Below are 8789 nucleotides of genomic sequence, written 5' to 3' on the forward strand. Positions count from 1 at the left end.
TCTACTCCCACGCAGTGGGAGGGTTTTGGCGCATGGCGCAGCTTGGCGGTCTTAACAAAGCTAATTATTACTAAATCGTATATCTTCTGTAAGCCTACGTTTTTTCTGCATTTTTTGAAAATATTTTACAGCAATTTCTAGTGCTAAATTTATTTATAGATTTTATAGCTTAGAAAAATGTAGTTTTCAGCTCTTACAGCCAATTCGTGGCCCTAACATAATAAAGCCCTAATAAAATAGAGGGTGGTCCATGATTTGTAGATAGTTTAAAAATTCGCAAAACCTGCAGCAATTGGTGTATTTGAATGTAGTTTGCGATTTTTTCTATTTTTATCCAGAAAGTAAGTTCGAATTTCGTCCATAGAAGGCACTTCACGAAAGAAAATCAATGGAAATGTATAATCCAGAGGTCCACACGTATATAAAATGCAAGATGAGTGATTAGCAGCTGATTTTTGAATTTTCCTGTTACTGGCACTTCCATAATGGAAGTTTAGTGCTGTAGTGGTGGGTTGGTAAGATACGGAGTTAGAGATGGGAAGAGTTCCAGGGTACATGGGTTCAAACCTACCCACCTCCAGATAGTTACGCCCAAAAGGGCGCCATCTATTGTCCAAAATTTGAATGTATCACATTCACGATATAGATCTATTTATCTCCGACTACGCCTTTTTATTACACAGAAACAAACTTTACGTCAGGTTGCACTACACGTACACGCACATTCCCGCATGTACCGATTAGTTGGGGGGTTCCGCGGGGGGGGGGTGCATGTGTGGTGTAGCAGTATTAGGTAGGCCCTCCAAAAAATGGCTCGGGGATCCATGATGTTCTTAAGTCAGTCACCTCGTTGGGCAATTTGCCTGTTGTGGCGTTGTATTTGTATTTATATTGCATAACGTTTTCATTGTGGTGATGTTGAGCAATTGTTGGATAAAGTACTATTGATGAAGTTGTTTTCCCTCAGCCACGAATCACCGGCAAAAGTTTAGCAAACGTTTCGGACCCAGTAGAGATTGAAGATCGTTCAGATCCATTAGATTTTGTTTTCAGGCAGTGCCATCCATTGAGAAAACTTGTTTTCCAGTACGTTTCGGACGCTAAAGAGATTGGAGAAACGATCAAGCTATATATATGATGCTGGTTTTGATTTTTAAAACTATTTGCGAATTTATGGGACATCCTGTGTGTGGGGAAATAAAAGTATCAATTTTTTGAATTCAAATTATTAATAATTTTGTTCGCCATGAGAGAGAGAGAGACCATCATTTCCAGCAGTAAATAACAATAAATAACTTCGGCGTCCATGAGAAATAGCATTTTGTATTGTTTATATACAGTAAAGCCCCTCTTAACGGTCACCCTTGTTTTACGACCAAATAAAAAACTTTAGACAAAATGCCTATTTAAATAATGTTTTCCGAACCCCCTGCTCAATAGTTACCCTCAGATACGGTCACTGACACCATTTTCTCCATTCGCTACATTGGACTAAAACCCCTATACGGACGGGCACCATTGATTGCAAATTTGGTCCGTGCTATGCTTGCTAGATGGCAGCAAAAGTTTTAATATATCACCAACTATTTTATACTGTATTTGGCTACTTTTGAATGCAATTTTGGCTGGAAGTTTGTTGATGCTTGGCAACTCTCACGTCCGTATAGAATCTGAAACCGCGTGTGTTGATGGTTGTGTTAATGTAATATTTACATAATTCGAAGCTGATTAATTCTCCAGCTCAAGTAATTAAAACTCTCTATCACTAAGAGGAAAAAAAAGGATGTTTCGAATATATACAGTGAAAAACGTAATGGTGGAGTTCATACTCTAGCAAATGCATTGATTGCATTGATGCATTCAATGCATTGATCAAAACCATTTTCCTATAAACACACACAGTGGCGGAAAGTCATTAGATTTATTTTCGCATCTAAAAATACATTTTGAAGAATATTCAGCAAAACTCACTAAACAGTTGATCAATTTTGCAAAAGATGAAAAATCAGTACATAAATTGGGTTTAATACAGTATTGTTTTTTATAATTTTAACTGCGCATCTATGCAATTACAGTGAAACCTTACGAAACGAAACGTCAAGATACTGAAATAATATTCCGTTTCAGACAACTTTCCGTTTTATAAAGGTGCAAATCAAAGTATTAATCGTTGAACAGTCTGTATTTTGATTCCGTTTGCGACAGATTTCCATCTCATACAGTGTCCGTCTTAGACAGGTTTCACTGTATTATGTACTGCATTTTTATGACTTTAAACGCCTCTCATATTGTCAGAACTTCATTCATATTCAAATAAAGAACCATTTCAGTTACTGTTAATACTATATAATACAATTTTAACAGAACCTACGGACGATTTTTGTGCACACAAAATAGGGGTTTTATTTTACATAGTTAATGCCCAATTACTTTTAGATGTCCAACTCAATTGTTATATGTCTGTTCCAACAGAGGTCGGGAACTTCAATCACTTATTCGGTTAAACAGCTGATAATTTTAAAGCTCAGTAAGTTACATAGTTGAACTGTGATATATGTGAGAGTCAAGAAAAGAGTTATTTTAATGTCCTGGATCAAAAGCTCTTTCTGCATTCTGGATGGATGTTACTAGGAGCTCCTCGTAGCACAGCTATGCCATCAATCCGTTTCTTGAAAGGTCATATTTTACATTCGAATTTTGTATATATTCCAGAATGTCTTCTATATTATTCAGGATTAGAGGTTGATGCTTCCAGGACTTTTCCTCAATCCTGGAATTACAGGATTAAAAGTGATTCATGTTTTTAAACCGACAATTTGCTGGGATTTATTTCTTACAAACACGTTAAACTTAATCCATAAGTTAATAGTATGAAGCATATCCATGAATATACTTATCAAACTGATATGAAAAAAAAAAAAAAAAAAAAAAAACATTAAAATTAATTGATGAATAGAGATTGACTAATATTAATTAATATAAATTGAATAATATTAATTGAATAATATTAATTGAATAATATTAATTAATATAAATTGAATAATATTAATTAATATAAATTGAATAATATTAATTAATATAAATTGAATAATATTAATTAATATAAATTGAATAATATTAATTAATATTAATTGAATAATATTAATTGAATAATATTAATTGAATAATATTAATTGAATAATATTAATTGAATAATATTAATTGAATAATATTAATTGAATAATATTAATTGAATAATATTAATTGAATAATATTAATTGAATAATATAAATAGATTATTTAAAAGTTACATAATCCAAAATTGAAACCGAAGTGACCATACGTCCCGCATGTTTATGTATTTTCGGCGATCTCCGAATTCCTAAGACACACCCCGTTTCTTTTTCCTTTAAACGCGAGGTTCACTTCATTCATTATCTACACTAAAATTGTATATAGATATAATCAATTTACTTAGCTTTAGTGCAGTCAACTAAAAACGTAAATATTAATTTTTTTTCTTTCAAATACAGTTTGAACTTCACTTTATATCCGTATATACCCATATGCATGAAACTTATCAACTGAAAAAAGTGTAACATGCTAGACCATACCACCCATCCCCCTAACGAAAAATATTGCTCTCGAAGTCATCTGATGTAGCTCGAGACCTGAACCTAACTTTGACAATGAACTAAACATTCCTACATCACTTATATGAGACTTCCCATCCAACCTCTATGCTGGGCTGGATTTCCGTCGCACAATTGTCGATCATTAGATTCAACTATATGACCCCTAGGGCGGGTCAGGTTTTGTTCATGCATCTCTTAATTGACCAGGGACCATAGTTCGTGGTGACCTACGGCACAGTTCCAGATCGGTTGAGGGTCCCCGCGGCATATTCATAGACGACTTGAGTGATCCCCAACATAGTCACAGATCACTCAAGTGTCACGCAGCCTATTTAAAGATCACTTAAGTGACCCGCAGTGCAGTTTCACATCACTTGAATGACCCACAACAAATTTTCATACTACTTGAATGAAAAAATGTAAAATTTAATAAAATCTCTACTACCACAGAGTGTTAAATCCTTTATAAAATACAATTCTGAAGAACCAACCTTCGTAGTACATACACGTCAACGAATATGCTCTTGAACATAATTGGGGTAGTGGGAAATTCAGGTATATAGGTGGTAGTATGGCGAACTAACTTCTGAAACATACTCTTGTCAGTAGCTCTCAATTGGGGCCGATATGGCCCCCTTATGGCCTTGGGATATTCTAAGAGGGCCACACATCAGAAAATTAAGTGAAGCGGGAGCCATGACAGATGCTAAATGGGGATCACAGTGAACTGTGGAAAAAATGTAGATGTAAAGCAATGAAGCTTGTTCAAAGGAAAATATTGCGGGAGAAAAGTGTTACCACTTGGCAAAACTGCCCTTAGAACTAGGGTCATCGTAATACATGTACGTACCAATCCAGACATTGTAAGTGTGGCCTCATGCACACGGTGCATACTCAGCATCGTCTTAACGTATGGTTTTCCAGTGGGAAGGGTGTGTTTCCTGTAAGTTCCAGCATTGGGCAAGTATTAATTTTTGGAGCCCCTTATATTTTGTGTTCTTTGAGGAAGAGTCGTTGGTAGAATAAAGGTCGTGCCTATACATAAAGCAGCTCATTTAGGGGCCACGAAAATTAGTGGGTCTTGTTTGCCCAACGAGAAACAGGCCCTGCCCCGAAGGGGGAGGGATCACGATAGTGAGATCTAGCTAAAATTTTCGAGAGTGAGTATGTAAATGTGTTGGCAGTTATTTCTAGCCCCGCATGGTAGCCCCAAAATCACTTTGCTATTATGCTGTTAAAAATACCTTCGGCCTACATGATGAGATCTGGTATTGAGAGAGATCTACTTCTATGTTTTCAAGAATAAATGCACAATATAAGCTTTTATACCTCTGGTCACAAAACGTTACTTTACCTGAGGGAAGGGGGAGGGGGGGGGCAGTGATGTTGAGACTTTTGCCCTGCATAGAACCACCATAAAGAGGGAACTCCAACCCAGGGATCCAGAGACTGACGTTAATTTTTGTGCATTACACATTTACTTTAAAAAATCAATTCAATAGGCACAAACTATGTCGCTGCGGAATGATGGTAAGAAGGTGGGGGGGCCCTATATAAGACGGGGATATGAGAAGAAAACACTGTCTAAAAGGGGCCATGGTCTCAAAAAGGTTGAGAAACTGCTCTAAGTGGTGGTATATATCCATAACATGGAACCCAACCCACACACAGAGGACGAAAAACAGCAACACAGCCCCATTAACGTACTATAGATCACTACTTAAAAAAACAATGAGAAGGAGCAAAGTTAAAAGTAGAAATTTTTCATCTGTCTAACCTGTCTGAGGAGAAGCAGTTTACACACAACATTACTCTCATGTCTCTTTTCAGACATTCCAGTCTGATTTACTGGACAGAAGTTTAAACACCCACGCACCAAAAAAAAAAAGGTCCAACTCGTAAAACTATTACCTCAAAGTAACCAAAGTCATTAAGTCCTCAGTCCATTAAGCCAAGAACTAGGTTAAAGTGAAACAGAATAAGAGCCCGCCTTGGGAATTTCTATCTCGTGAAGGAGACGAGGTTTCGCTAGAAGAATTTGTGACCGAATCCCTTAATCCGATAGGATTAACGCGGGTTTTCTCACGGTATTTAAACGCGGGGAGAAGTTAAAATTACGATTGCTTTTACTCAATTTACTCTCATTCGAGTGGAATTCTCTCGAGTTGTTTTCTCGCCCCTCTCGGATTAAAATCAGAAATTATTATGCAATTAAAAGTATTTACCAAGAGACGGTCCAGACCGAGAAGAGATTGTTTGGCCTAATGTAAAAATTATCGTATATCAAAATGAAATGTGAAGCTCATTTCCTTCTTCGTTAGGTAGTTTAGATGAGAATATATGTGCTGTTTGTTTTGCGAGATCCTTTGTTTGAAGATGGCTGTGTGCTAGACCGCTCTTAAAAATTTAATTATCCAACAAAAAGAATGCACTATGTATTTCAAGGATTTACAATCTCCTTGATTTACTACACTCTTGTGTCTGGAATTAAAATCTTGAATACATTTGTCTTATTTTATTGTATTCTGATGCAGTGTTCTTTCACGGCTGTTCCTCAAACTTTGTGCCGGTCCGCAATAAAGTTTGTCCTATTTATGCAGCCGCCAAATATCACCAGATTTTTGGCGGTGATATATTTAGCGAATACACCAAAATACTTCCCTAAATTTGTTATTATTTCTGTTTTTTTCTTTCCTGCCTGTCAATAATCAAACCTCCTGTTCTTTATATGTTTCTGGTCACCAAATTGTTTTCAAAATTATTCTTCTTATTCATTTTTGTTTTGCCGGTAAGCAAATTACAGTCGAATCCCGTTTTAACGAATACCGTTATAGCGAAAATCTCATTTTAACGGACATTTTTCTAATCCCCTGAATATGTTTACATAGGAACAATGCAAAAATCTGGAATTCCTTTATAACAAAGTAATTTCTCCGGTATGTTGGAGTTCGTTATAACGGGATTTGACTGTATCACTAATAGTTATTTATTTTTTAATCAGCCGAACATGATTGTTATTTTATTTAATTATTCTTATTGATATATATTCTTCTTATATTCATATTTCTCTTATTCCTATATATATTTATATTTCTCATACTCTTATTCATACAATAATTAATACAGTATAATTTTCTCTGCTGTGCAAATTATTATTTTTTTTCATTATTATTTTTTCGCCTCTGTGCAGAAATAGCTTTTCCATTTATTTATTTTTCTGTCAGTCTGCAAATTTCCCAACCATTTGTTTTCCGCCAGTCCGCAATCCATTTATCTATTTTCTTCCAGGCTGATGGTGTTAAAAATTTGAAGAGCACTAAAGTGCAGATTTCGAAATGGTGCGAAATAAGAAGCAATGGTTAGAATTGTGTAGAATTTTGCGTGAGTACTATTAGGAACTAAAGAAGCAAAACAAGGCAGGTTTGAATCCATTTATGATTTGTAGAGCATGGAAGTTAAGGCTAAATGCCATAAATGTCTTTTTTTTGCTTATTTTTTAAACTTTTTTTGTGAAAACGCTTTTTCGAATTTTTCGTACCCATAAATGCCTATTTTAACATTGCTTCAAGTTTATTCGTAAATTTCAGAGGACATACTCAGTAGAACTTGGATATTTTGAACATTGAGAACTTCAAAATAATTTCTCTTTTTTATAAGCTCCAACTATTAGTATTAATTATTATCAGGAACCCCCTCCTTCCAGTTCAATTTCAAATTATCCAATGGGCGTAAGCGTCTGAGATATAGGAAACTTGGTGCTCCTATGCATTGATTCTACTTTGGCCGGATGATGTTAGACATGGATACTTTTATTTCAGATGAACGCAGCTCGTGTGTGAGAAAAGATTAGGAAAAATATTAGAAGTTTGTTTCTCTCCCAGGGTTTACGTACATGTCTTGTTCTTGCATTGGAGTGCATTGCAGCAGTTGTTACCATGACTCTGGGGCTCATATTGTTTTTATTCGTTTTTTTTTACACTTTAAATGCTCTGCAAATCACCATGCCTATTCATTTTAGGTACATATTCAGTATTCGATTAATTGATCAAAGCTGCGCTCAGAGGTGTGTGACAGATACGGCAACAACGAGCCCCACATACGTGGCAATGTAAATGAATAAAAAAATGTATCGTTTTTGTTTACAACAATAAAACAAGAGCTAGCTGTGTTTCAACTATGGAAATTACGATCACAATTCCAGATAAAACAACAAATAAACGATAATTGTTGGTAATTCCAAGCAGAACTCCACGCCCATTTTCTCTACGCTCTCCACGTCTGATAACGGTGGTCCCGAAATAATTGTAATTCTGAGGGGGGGGGGGACCACAAACACTTTATTTTTGGCGTTAAATCAGTTTTGGAATAACTACATTATTATCGAAATTTAATGTAATTGAAACAGTGGGCGAAGCAAGAGCAACCAATGTTTCGGCGGTTTTCGGAAACTTAATGACTTTGCATTCAGTTATTTTTCTTTTCTTCGGTAAAATATCAATGACTTTTTTTCTTAGTGCCTATTTTAATCATTTTCACTGCCTTTTTGCCTGCCTATTTTGACCATTTTTTCGTGATTAAACTTTCGGGCTCGAATGGTTTGGTTTATGGAAAAGAAATAAAAATTTGTTCAGTTGAATTTTTAATTAGATTGAGTTGATAAAATTTCAATATCCTGCTTCATTTTCTAAACGGTTTTATACTTTATATAATCTGAATCTTTTTTTTATTAAACTACATTGATTTTATGGTGTTATATCATGCACGTAAGGGGGTACATTTACTTCTTAATGTGGAAAAAAAAATTAAAATTGAATAATATACAGATGCAAGTAGTTGTTGGTCCCCCAGAACCATAGTGAATTTAAATTAAGTCAATTGTCAAATAATAATTTTACGGATATTTATACTGTAGAATAGTTTTTAGAATTTTGACTCTGTTGAAATGCACAAGACCCTATAAATATTCAGTTCATTTCAAAGAAAAATTGTCGGAGTATAGTATCAAAAGTATACTGATATAAGTAAAATCTAAAAACAAGCTCGTTTTAAAAATATAATAATATCACAATTAAAATATTTCTGCAAATTTACCAGATTTCTTTATTTTATGCAATTATTATGACTAAAACTATGATTGTTTCGCATGAAAAAAACAATGAAACATTTCAATAAAAT

Source organism: Pholcus phalangioides, unplaced genomic scaffold, assembly GCF_987345545.1.
Source record: "Pholcus phalangioides strain wild (caught in Gottingen) unplaced genomic scaffold, Ppha-v1.0 ptg000012l_1, whole genome shotgun sequence".
Taxonomy (NCBI): Eukaryota; Metazoa; Arthropoda; class Arachnida; order Araneae; family Pholcidae; genus Pholcus; species Pholcus phalangioides.